General features: G+C 40.9%; 1 long non-coding RNA gene across 1 annotated transcript in view; it reads left to right on the top strand.

The window, feature by feature from the left end:
• The first annotated feature begins 548 nt into the window (after positions 1 to 548).
• LOC126644708 (uncharacterized) overlaps positions 549 to 13,034 on the top strand; it is a 61,304-nt gene continuing 48,818 nt past the window's right edge. The window contains exon 1 of the long non-coding RNA XR_007630002.1: positions 549 to 614. This is a non-coding gene — a long non-coding RNA (uncharacterized LOC126644708). The remainder of the gene's footprint in view (positions 615 to 13,034) is intronic.

Here is a 13,034-nt window from a genome sequence, read left to right as displayed (position 1 = left end):
ATTTAAACTTCATATTCAGATGTCAAAACCAGGTATTCTTGGATATATGAAAAAAAATCCCATGTAAACAAATGGTTTAGATAGGAATTCAGACTCTATTCTGAGAGATACTGTCACATCATGAAAGAGATACAGATTTACGTCCAAAATTGTTATATCAGTTTTAGAAAAATCAAAGTGGAAGCAATCTAATGAAAAACTCTTTTTATAAGCAGTAAAAATATACCCCAAAATCTGAGTGAAAACTATTACTGGTCTGAAATCTCTGTTTCTGCGGGGGAAACAAAAAAGAATTTAAATAGGACAGATTTGAAAAGAGAGAAGAACAGAAAAAATATCTAAAAATAGTCAACCACTATTAGCAGTTGCCAAACATGCCTTGGAACCATAATATAATTCATCCTGGCCTGAAACAGAATCCTTCTTGCAAACTGCAGTCCCCAGGTGCCAAGATAATAATGAGATACTTTAGAAATTGTACAAAAATAAAAAATCAGATGATACCTTGGGCACACTGAGCAGGTGCAGAATTAATGACACTTGGAGGACTCTGTCTGAGGATACTCTCTCTCCAGACCAGAGAACAACACTGAAACCTGTACCCAGTGAACCAGGTATTCACCACCTTTTATCCATTTTCAGTCAGATCTGGTTGAATCAGTAAGGCAGGGGAAACTCAGGAATTCAGCAGATAAAGGGGCTTAAATGGGTTCTTGAAGAGATTTGTAAGTCATTAAAGAGGTGGGAGTGGGAGAAAAAATGAAGGTTTCTGTTCTCTGTGTCACTGTGATTCTGGATGTTGCAGGGAACTTGAAATAGCAAATGGTAATTTGCTCATAGGCAGTTTCTCTGAAGGTAGATTTGCTTAGCCTCAAAAAAAGTTTCTTACTCTCTCAATAGTGAGAGGTTTTTTAGTTACTTGTAACTAACATAATTTTAACTCATGGGGCTGTATAGGATCCATGCAAGGGTACTGATGGAGCTGGTGGAAGTGCTCACTTTCCATCATTTATCAACAGTCCTGGCTGACCAGGGAGGTCCCAGTTGACTGGAGGTGAGCTAATGTGATGGCCCTCTACAAGAAGGGCTGGAAGGAGGATCCAGGGAACTACAATCCTGTCAGTCTGACCTCTGTGCCAGGGAAGGTCATGGAACAGATAATTTTGAGTGCCATCATGTGGCACATGCTGGACAAGCAGGATATCAGGCTGAGCCAGCATGAGTTGCTGTTTACAGCTAGGGGGAGGTGCTGATCTCTTCTCTCTGGTGTCTGCTGATAGGATGAATGGCAATCATTTAAAGCTGCATCAGAGGAAGTTTAAATTGGACATTAGGAAAAGGCTCTTCATTGAGAGGGTGGTCAGTCACTGGAACAAGTGCCCCAGGGAAGCAGTCATGGCCCCAAACTTGTTGATGTTTCAGAAAAATTTGAACAAGCCTTAGATATAGTTTAGCTTCTGGGTTGCCCTGTGTGGAGTCAGTAGTAAGATTAAATGATCCCCATGGATCTCTTCTAACTCAGTATATTCTGTGATTTCATTCTATGATTCAGTTGTGGTATTTCATTACAGGTGGGAGAAGGAACTGAGATCAGGGTCCCATGGTGGCAGACACAAAGTAAGGGAACAGGCTGTGGTCTGAAATGTTACAGCATGGAAGGCTCTGAGCAGAGGTAGAGGTTCGGTTCAGGCTTGTACAATAAGGTGTCCACAGAGTGTCACTGTGTGAGTTTGGTAGTGAGGGTGCTATTGTAACCAAATGGTGATCTACTGCAGGATTCAGTTACCTAAAAACAGGCTCCTGGTGCTGTCTGAGATGTTTTCTTGCCTCTGGAACATTATCATGCAGTGTGTGTATGACACAGGGCCCTCAGGAGACATTTCATCTTCTGTAGCAGCAACTGGACACTAGGCAAGATACTTCTAGGGCAGACACTAGACCGATGTCTATGAATGCCCACCATGTATCCTGGGTAACCTGTCACTGCAATTAATGAGTCTAGAGGATTACTGAACAGACGTCAGCATCTGCATTCCCAACTGCATTGACTAGGGATGTGGTTCATTGCCTAGACAAGGATATTGTTCAGTCACTCTCTAATATTTATATATTAGAGCCAGTTGAGGTGGGCAGGGTGTCTTACCTGCACAGACATATTTGTCTGTCATTTCAGATGGGCACGTATCCCGCAAAGGTCCTCTACCGTGTCTTCTAGCCTTGTACATACCTTGGATTTCCTAGAGCATCTCAAATGGTAGTGGATGCTGCAGTGGGTTTCTGTGGCTGGGTTTTGGTAGCCAGGGGGACTACAGGGATGACTTCTGTTAGAAGCTTCCCCTGTCTGATGGAGAAATGCCAGTCAGCTCCAGGATGGGTTTCCTGCTGCTGGCCAAGGCCAAGCCAGTCAGGAGTGGTAGTAATGCCTCTGTGATAACATGTTTAAGAACAGAAAAGTATTGAGTGGGAAGAATTCCAGCCAGGGAAGAGAGGAGTGAGAACACAGGAACAACAATGTAGACACCAAGGTCAGTGCAGAAGGAGGGGCAGGAGGTGCTCCAGGCATAGGAGCTGAGGCCCTGCAGCCCATGGAGGACCATCGGGGTGCAGAGATCCACCTGCAGCCCATGGAGGAGCCCATCCTGGAGCAGGTGGACACATGAAGGAGGCTGTGATCCTGTGGGAGGCCCAGGATGGAGCAGGGTCCTGCTGGGGACCTTCAGCCCATGGAGAGGGAAGCCCACACTGGAGCAGGTTTTTCTTGGGTAGGACTCATGGCCCATGTGAGGGACCCACATCGGTACAGCTCATCCATGTAGGACTGCATCTCACAGAGAAGTGACCCATGGGACAGCAGTTTGGGAAGAACTGCTGCCCAAGGGATGCACTCATGCCTGAGAGGTCCATTAAGAACTGTCTCCAGTGGGAGGGACCCCACGGGAGCAGGGGAAGGACTCCTCTCTCTGAGCAGCAGCAAACACAAGAACTGACTACAACCCCCATTCCCCTTCCCCATGCACAGCTTGGGGAGAGGACGGAGAACGTGGAAGGAAGGAGTGGTGGGGGAAGGTGTTTTTAAGATTATTTTATTTCCCGCTCTTCGTCTCTTATCCTGTTAGTAATAAATTTAATAATATCCCCACTTTGAGTCTGTTTTGCCTGTGAAGCTAATCAGTAAGCGACCTCTCCCACCTTTAATCTCAACTCATGAATCCTTAGCTTTTTTTATTCTCTCCTCTGTCCAGTTGCAGAGGGAGAGCGAGAGAGTGGCTTTAGTGGGTGCCTGGTATCCATCCAGGATCAACCCACTACAGATGCCCACATGTGAGCAAGTAAACTGGAGTCCCTAACCCAAGGTCATCCTGCCTGGTCTCTAGCAGGATCTTTGCCCTGCAGCAGGACACAAATTCACTGTGAGTTCTCTGTAATAGGTGCTCTTGAGAGTCTCAAATAGCACAGAACACCTATGATTTAGGAAGCTGAACTACCCTTCAAGCTTCTTTATACATATAATGGTACCACAGACACTCATGCCTCATCATAGACAACTACACAGTGCACACCTAAATTTAGGTGCCTGAATCACATTTTATAAATGGATTCTAATCCATCACTAATGAATGCTGCCTTCTTTACTTAGAGCACCTCACTGCTCCATCTCAGTTTCAGTAGCTGTACAGCACCGGTGTTACATAAACTCTGCATAGCTCCAGTTTATCTCATTAGCCCAGCAGTCTGCATAGGATGTGTAGGAAAGCACACAAGGAGTAAAAGAAAGTTTGGAAGAGAGAGTCTGAGAGCCAGTCTGTGAGTGTGTGACTGGAAAGCTAGCTGCAATCAAAGAAACTGAGGAAATATTTCTCCTTGCTTAAAAAACTCAGCCTTTTCCTGGTATTGTCCCACACAGTTCATGAAACAAGTGAATAGGAAGAGTTCTGTATAAGTAACTCGCAGTGCAATAATGTGTTGAGATGGGAGTTGTTGCATACGTTTCTTCACACTTTTAGAGAATATTTTGAAGGTACTTGTTGTTATTGAGGTATGACAGAAGGATTTATCCAACCTGGCATGCTATGCTTCCTTCCCTAGAGGTCTTTTGGACGGTCACATATTGAATCTTCCAGCTGCTCTCATTAATGGGCAGCTTGTGGCTGCAATGCTGTATTTCAGCTTAAAGCTGTAAGTAGCGCTTTTGGAAAGTCCTATTTTTGCTGCTGGAGGGCCTCATCTCTCTCACAGATGGGAAGGGCACTTGTTGAGGCACCAAGAACTCAGCTGCCACAGCTTGAGGGGAAAGTTGCCAAAAGACTTTCTGCACTTTAAGGAGCTTTAGCCTTCGTAGCAGATCCAACTGTCAGAAACACAACCTGGTGGAGAAAGGAACGATGGAGAAAGGAATAAATACTGCCATCACCTTGACATGACATGATCAGGTGTTGCTACACGTAGGACTGCCTAAGTTTACAGAAATTACTCTGACCTGGACCCTATGCTATGGGGGTATGTAGGCCCTCCTAATAAAGCAAGAGGGGTGTTACTATCCAAACTTCTCAGAGCAGAAGAATCAAGTTAGTCAGTCTAATTAGCTTCAGCAGTGGCCAGGAGGACTTGGTCCAACAAGATGTCTCATTGGAGCTGCTTCTCTGCCTTTGAGCCACCCTCCAGAGCTGGATCACCAACACTGCACCAACACAGGCACAGTCTCTGACGGCAGGTCTGACATTCACAAAAACTATTTTGACAACAAGGAATGGCTTTGGTGGTGGGTGTCTGGTACCATGCTCCCTCTCCTCCAGACAGTAAGGGAAGTGGAGGTGGAACTGTCAACCATCCAAACCTGTAAGATGAGCTCTGCAGTGCCAAGATAAGGTGACCAGTGAAGTCTTTATGGCAGCTTTGTGCTGATGAAGGGAGCAGTGGAAAGCCCTCCTATGGGACAGGATTTTTCTCTTGACTTGTCCAGATGTATAATACATAACACTTCCCCAGTGAGTGGATAGTATATTTATTCTGGCTCTAATCTGTTCCTTTCAGTGTCTTAAAGTATTCCTTGAAGATGAGAGATAACATATGTACACTGACAATTTGTGTGTGGTTCTTTATATAAACCCAGAATTTGTCCCAGCTGAAATTTCTGGAGATCTGGAAAAGGCAGGCTAATTTTGTCCCTGTTGCTGCAGGTGTCTGTTACAACAGTCTAAAGTAAAGAAAAGTTATTGGAATTCTGTTCTTAAATATAAAAGACTTCTGGTTTACTGAGCCTCAGATATTTTTGACATTTTTTCATTAATTATTTCTACTTACTCTTTTAGTAGTCTAGTTGCTATTAAGGCCCTTTTTATTGTAAAATCGTAAAGAAAATGTCCCTTGTCTGAACAACTTACAGTTCAAATAGGTGAAGAAGACAAGTGTATATTTTCTCTTTATTTTCTCTAGATATATAATCTGTTGCAAATGTAGAATTACTCAGTAGATGAGGCTTTATTTGCAGTTAAACTAAAAGCCCAGTCAGGCCCATATACTCAGCCAGCAATATCTTTGTGGGAAACACTATTTTTAAAGGGATCTCACAAGAGATATTTGGAACTACTTGCTGTGTTGAGCAGATGACTCTGATACAGAATACTGCAGGACTTGTTTTGAACACAGATTTTGGAAGATTTTTATCAGTCCTTGGGCTCTCAGTGATTTCTGGGCAACAAATGAGCTTATCTGAATAGTATGATGAAACAACAACAACAACCTGCAGCTGTCCTGTTAATACTTACATAACAGCTTCTTCAGCTGCTGGGCTGATTTAGCATACAAAGTTAAATGATTTATGTGAAAGCGCAATTCTGAAAGTTTCATGTTCAATCTGCTTATTCATAACTTTTAAAAAAACCTTATGAGAAAATTAACATTGTAAAATGTCTTTTCTAAGCAAACAGAACCACCCAGGAGCTGAATTATCTGGTGCATACAACTTGCAAGAGTTTGGAATTGCGTAATTTAGTATAAAACATGTGCTGAAAAAATGAAGCGGTTTCTTGCTTTTGAAGAGAGAAAGAAAAAGAAAAAAGACCTTTTCATTCCATTGAATCTGTGCTGTGATCATTTAGCTATTTCTCAAAATAACAATGTTTCCCCCTACCTTCTGTGTTTCTCAGCTGTATCTGTGGTGCAGCCTTACAGGAGACAAGTCATATTCTTCATACCATACCCTTCAGACTTACAGTTATCCTTTCTCAGGATTTTACACGGATTTACTGTTTAGTTTTGGTTTGAGATTTTTGGTTTGGTGTGGTTTTTTTTTTTTTGTGTGTGTGTGTTTTTTTGTTCGTTTGTTTTTTTGTGTGTGTGGGGGTTTTTTTTTGTTTGTTTGTGGTGGTTTTTTTCTTTTTTTTTTTTCCTGAGCAGAACTGCTCATTGTCATGCAAATATAGAAATAATGAGGTTAAGAAGGTGGGTCAGTTTCAATGCTGAAGAAGAGAGCCATATACATTTCCCAAAAGCACAAATTCCCAGGACCTTAGGCCAGCTGGCTGGAGCGTTGCAGCAGTTCACCACAAAGAGAAATGGGGACAGGAATAAAGAGAGAAGTGTCAAGGTCTGGGCACTGCTGCCTGCCCTGGGAGCAGTTTTCGGCTCCCTGTGCACAAACACTGCTGTTTTTGCCCAATGGCACAGAGCTGATGTACAGCTTGGAGGCACAGGAATTAGGCTGGGTCTCCCAGGCCGAGAACACCAAAAAAGTGAGGCAAAAGGAGAACATGACTCCTGTCTACATGAAGGTTTTGGTATGTAGCTTGTGACATCAGGAAGCCCCACGTGTGGAAAGACAGAGTTATGTTTTGTCTGTATGATTTTTCTCTAAGATTTCAAGAAACTCACCATAGGTAACTGAATTGTTAAAAATAATCACTCAGCAAACAAACAAGAGACAGCTGGATTTTTCCTTCTGTGTATTTTCATTGATGCTAAAGTAGAACAAATCATGGAGATCCGCTTCGACAACAGTACAGGACCTGTATTTAAGGCTCCAGAAATTTGAACACAAACAAACTGTTTAGGTCAATATTTCAGGCCATGTCCTCTCAAAGGCGATCTTCATTTGTAAGACAGATGGACATATGGAAGTGGCTGGGATTTACTTACTATTTCTAATGAACACTCTAAAAACTTTAATTATTTTTAAGATATTATTTATTAAGTTATTGTCAATAGAGCTTGTTTGCCCTACTGTTAGAAGCCTGTTTTTTCCTTCACTGAACTTTACAAAGAAATGTAATTTTCTATGTATTTCTATACTCTTTACTTTATGCTAGGAATTAGTTTCCAATTTTTTCTTCAAGTTTCGTGAAGGCTTAGACACGTTAATACTGTGAAAGTTGCCAGATGGTGTTTTTTTGCAGGTACTATTCAAGTCTCATTTATATGACAGTGTACCCAGACCTCAAAGAAATAATTCTTTTAATTGGGCTGTAGCTGTTTTTAAGAGCCATGTTAAGTTTCAAAAGCTAGAAAAGCCACTGAAATTCTTTCTTTAACTTGTTCAGCCCAAATTTTGCAAATGCTCCTCTAAGGATATATGTAAGGACCATTGTGACTAAAGACAGACTGAAACAAGTGAACAAATGTTTTCCCAGAGCTGGGCCTGTTCTTCCCTAATCAAATTCCTTTTAGGGCTCGTTCTGTGACTGCATCCCACAACAAACTCCCGGAGCATGTTGCAATGTAAATTATAACGTGACGAATTATGAGAAACTTGCAGTTAAACTTTATATTTGCTTATAAATGGATGTTTGCCAAAATCAGTCACAATTATAAAATGGGTTTATGATACACAGAAATCTTCCAAATAGGCATGCTTATATGTATATTGAGATAAACCCAGAACAGTTATTAAAAAGTGGGGGTTTGTCTGTTATGATTCTAAATGACATCTTTCAGTTATTACTCAAGTGAAAAACAACAAAACAATAGTGTACCATAAATAGGATTTTTGGATAAAATTTTGGCATTCAGGATTACATGATTAATCCTCTAATTTCCAACATCTGCTTTAGATTATTAGCAGAGATATTCAATACTAATTATTTTGACATTTAGCAGTTATGTAAAACATATCTGTGAATCTTGATAATTTCATGGCTCCTAACCTTCAACTTCTGAGCTGTTTGTAACCACAAGCCATTTAGTTGTCACTTGGTGTTTTATTAAGTTTAAAACATATGCAGATTTGATACAATCTTCTGATTTTCCCCCTAATTTTCTTCAGTTGGATTATTGCACAGTTTGCAGTACTTTACCCACCAGTGGATGAATTTTTTGTGTGCCAGTGACCTGCAAGAAAACCAGCCACAGAGAACTCTCTGTGAGGTTAACATTGAGAAAAACAGCTGCACACAAGAAAAAGATCAGGAGCTTACTAATAATTACATTACTAATAATTTTTACACCTCTCTCTAAGCTCAACGCCCTTTTGCTGACAGTGAGTAGGATTCCACATTGCTGTCTGCCTACTGCTTCTCTCCACTTTGAAACTCTGAGTCAGATCCCCCCCCATCCCTTTGCCATGGCTGGCTCTCAGGCACCCCCGCAGCTCATCAGCCCTGCTGGCAAAAAATGACCACGGTACGTACAAGGACACAGTGCCCTTGGTGTCAACGAAAGCATTCACCAAAGACTGGTGGCATCGTAAAACAGTAAGTTTTATGGCTTTTTACCAGCTGGCAAATGTGAGCTTTTGAAGGACTTACTCCATATGTATGAATGTAGAACTAAACACAGCAAAACGATACTCTTCCCGGGACTCGGCCAGAGGAGGGACAATGTGTGATCGGTGCGATCAGTGCAAAAAGTTGTAGTAGGAGGTAAAAGTAGTGAAGTTCATGGGCATGTTGGAACCTTCTCCTTTTGCAAGTATTTATCAAAGTCGAGAGAAGTGTTGCTCTGCGTGGGTCACCTCCTGGTGACATATGAGCTTGTGAGGAGCAGATCTTCCCTTTCACAGTCAAGTTCAACGACATGTCATCTTCATACAGAAACTGCAGATCTGGGCTCGTAAGTCCTGTTTCTCAGAGGCAGTCTTTGAACATGTGAGGGTTCTTGCAACAGAAGAAGCCTTGTGAACAAGAAGTCACATTCCTGTCCCCAGAATGGCTGGTGACGAAAGAAGCTATTTAGGACTTTCCCTGCTGTTGGAAGTGTTATGGAATACAGGTTCAAATTCTGCTTTCCATCTGTCCTTGGGAACTGTGCTGAGGAAGCTCTCTTTAGCATCACTGTCTTTAAAGTCATCAAAGATGGTTATGAGAGGGGTTGACTCCAAGTCAACAGTCCCAGGAACTGAGGGGGCTCAAAACTCCTGTGTGGAGAATGAGGCAAACCACACTCCGTGAAGGGAAAAGCGGGAGTATGGAATGAAGCTTTATCTGGGGTGAGGTAATCTGTGGTGCTCAAATACAAGCATCATCACACATGGAGAAACTGCAGCTAGAGACAGAAATAACCAGAAATAAAAAAAAATTAATATTTATACTACATCATAACTGTGACATTCAATAGAATATTACAACTCCTTGCAGAAAACCATGCATATCCAGCATGGTTACAAATTGAAAAGAGAAAATATTTTAACTCAAGTGAAAATCCTCAAATATACTTTAATTTTTTTTATATGCATCCTTGCTGATTAAGACTGCGTTTTCCTCTAAAATGTAGCAAAAAGAGAAGAGAAATATAAATAGATGTCGTGGACCTGTGATTGTTTCTAATACATTGGACGGGCTAGCTGTCAGAAAGATAAATGAATCATCCGTAGATAATTCATATTGTCATATTTATGTGAGTGGGATCAAGAAAAAGAAAAGCAGTCAATAAAAATTAAATTCAAAATGAAAATATTATTGCAAGATAGTTTTCCAACTGCATGTGACAAGTGAAAGATGAGATGACACATGAGATATGATAAAAAGTGAAATGTGAAATCTTGTAGTTCTTTTTACTATTGTTTGTGTGTTTAAATGTTTTATTGTTTATATGCCAAGCATTGTCTCAGCATATTGGCTTGTGAGTTTTATCTGTTTCTTATTTAGACATGAGATGAGATGAGTGACATGGGTACAAAATGGGTAGATTTTCCCAAGAACTTTCACTAGCATTAGTAGCAAAGGAGAAACAAGTTAAAATTGAAGAAAGACACAGTCAGAAATTCATTTAGGCACTTATACCAGGCATTCTGGAAAAAAAAATGTATCTCATCAGGAGCATACATTATGTTAAGCAAGTGAGAAAGTGAACCAGAAATGATCAAAATATCTAACTGAGAGATGTTGGGAAGTGATGAACCAACCTGATCAGAAGGCAATAAAGTTTCCATGCTTGAGCAATAGAAAATAACTTCCCTTTCCCTCTGGTTACATGATGGAAACATAGACAAGCTTTGTGCATTGTCACACTGGATGTATTTTGTGTGTCAAATATCTTTGACTGGTTTTTCTCTTTCTATTCTTAGCAATTTTATTCTAACACCGAAGTTGAAGGCTAGTCTGAGAGGTTTGAACTGTTACACCCATAAAAGAAACATTAATCAGAAATTAGAAGGTAGAAAAGATCTGTGCTGTACTATACACTGCTGAATGGTTATTTGTGTTAAAGACTCAGGAACTAAGACGTCTTAAGTGTGGGAAGGGTATGGTGCTCCACAGACATGGAAAATGCTGAACAAGCTCCAAATGTCCATCACTCCACTTAAGTACCTCTATGGCCCAGTAGCCACCTAATCAACAGTGCTGAGTCCAGAGGAAGCAGCAGAGAGGGTGTTACATCACATTACAGTCCATTGCACATGAGCTCTGGGACAGAAGGATGTAGGAAGTTTGAATACAGAACCTACCAGTCAACGAAAGAACTTTGAAAACATCCTGAGACCAATATCCCTCTACGTGGATGAATCAGACAATAATAGAATTTTTGGAGAGGTATATCTAGTGGGTAGCCTTGCAAATCATCAATATAATGCTGAATTAACTTGCTTCAAAACCATATATCTTTTATATAAAGAGTGCTGCCTGTTCTAAAAATAAGAGGCCTGAGTCTGATCCCATTCATAACTCAATGAATCAAGAACGATCCCAGCAAGATCCACAGAATTTCTTTAATGAAGAACAAGTGAGTGACAGACTGCATTCTGGGCTGATCCTGGGAGTGGAGCATGTGACCCACAGCTGAGTCTTATTCTGTAATGGTAAAAGGCTTTTTGAAATCCATTTAAGCCTATTAGTGCTCCCAGAAAATTGTGCAGTCATTCATTTTCTGAAAATAAATATCCTGGACTTAATGGAGTGTAGTGTCCTTTCACTACCAGTACCCAAGAAACTCCAATTATGCATTATTAAGCTATTAAACTGAACTGAACAAGGAGAACTGGCACTTACTGGCAAGATCACTGTTTTAAAATGCTTGGTAATAAGCTATGGAAAAATTAGCAAGGGGTTATAAAACTGCCATCTCCTACCAGCTGCTATAATTTTGTTTTCTCCAACAGTTAGAACACGTTTATGAGCACATCTTATGCACACACACAACCATCTACACAAAGGAAGACTGCACACAGGGATCTACCTGTGCTGTCACAGACTGAGCTGGCAGGGGATTTCAGTAAGCCAGCTCACTCTTGAGCATGTTGTAGGCTGGTTCCTGCAGCGTTTCCTGCATAAAGACTCATGTTCCCCCTGTTCCCTCTGAAATCAGAGAGCATATAGGGCTTCACAGACTCCAGGATGTAAAGCAGAAACCTTCCTGAGCCCCCAGAGAGCTGGTGGCGTATTTTGATGACAAATCAATCATCACTGGAGCTTCCTTGTGTTTATTATTCCATTTGCTATGCAGGGTGGTGTTCAAAATCCAGAGACAACCTTCAAGAATTTTTCTTCACTCTAGATTAATGGCAAGGCAATGCCTTCACTGCTTTGTCTTCTATGCTGACATCTATTATCATATATTTCATTTATTTTATCACTCTTTCAATTTTATAGGTGACAAACATTCCCTTGAGTTATTACTGTGTTTCCTCCTCACTCTTTCCTTAACACATGCATCAAAATCACATATTTGGATCTGTCTTTTCAAAATTGCCACAGTGTAGAGTGAAAAGAGCAAATAAAAATGTTAATTAATTTTTCAGAGCTGACGGTGGAGCTAAGACAGAGCTACTACCCCTCTCTACTTTTAGCAGCACAATACAGTTCATCTCCAAGGAGTTTTATCGACAATGAGCCCAAGAAGAAAATACATTCTCCTGAAAGGGTATAATAAAATAAAAAGCACCACATAAAGTTGTAGGGAGTTCACAGTGACTGTTCTGATTGCATCAATAAGTAGTTAGAGATTTATGACGGAAAATAGTATTTTTCCACTCAGGGATGAGCACAGCACCCATTTTATGAAACAGTGATATGGGCCATTGCAGCCCAGTACAGTGCACCAAGGCATAATTCGTTCACCTGCCAGATTGAAGGAAAGCACTGAACCCTTTCAATCATCGTCATGCAAAGAACTGGCTGGAGTTACAATTTCCAAAACATCATCCCTAAGATTTGGTACCTGAATCCCTGTAACATGCTTTAAATATGAGTAATCTGGTCACATATTTGCTGAGCACTTACGGTCTCTTTGCCACTATTGAAATGAAAGTGCCTTCACCCACATTTTTTCACATATATAGTCTGCATGTCTGAGGCTGTAGGGATTTGGTTGCTTGGTGCCATTCTGGGATAGGGTAGGGATGCTGGTTTGTGAAGGGACCATCAGTTATAAGACCTGGCTGGGCTTTTCAGCTTGTTCCAGCAGCCTTTTTTTTCCTTCTTTCCAAATACAGAGTCAATGAAATAAATTTGGTATCTTTTTAAGAAGAAACTCACCATAATTATAACCAGAGTATCACACAATAATGGAAATTCTATGAGGCCTTTTCAGATTTGGACAAGGCTAGATGCACATTCACTTATTGAGGAATGTGGATTTATTGTTCCATATTCTCAACCATTAACACC

This window comes from Myiozetetes cayanensis, unplaced genomic scaffold (assembly GCF_022539395.1).
Source record: "Myiozetetes cayanensis isolate MyiCay16 unplaced genomic scaffold, myiCay2020 scf1, whole genome shotgun sequence".
In the NCBI taxonomy this organism is placed as follows: domain Eukaryota; kingdom Metazoa; phylum Chordata; class Aves; order Passeriformes; family Tyrannidae; genus Myiozetetes; species Myiozetetes cayanensis.
This window is presented reverse-complemented; position numbering and strand designations above follow the sequence as displayed.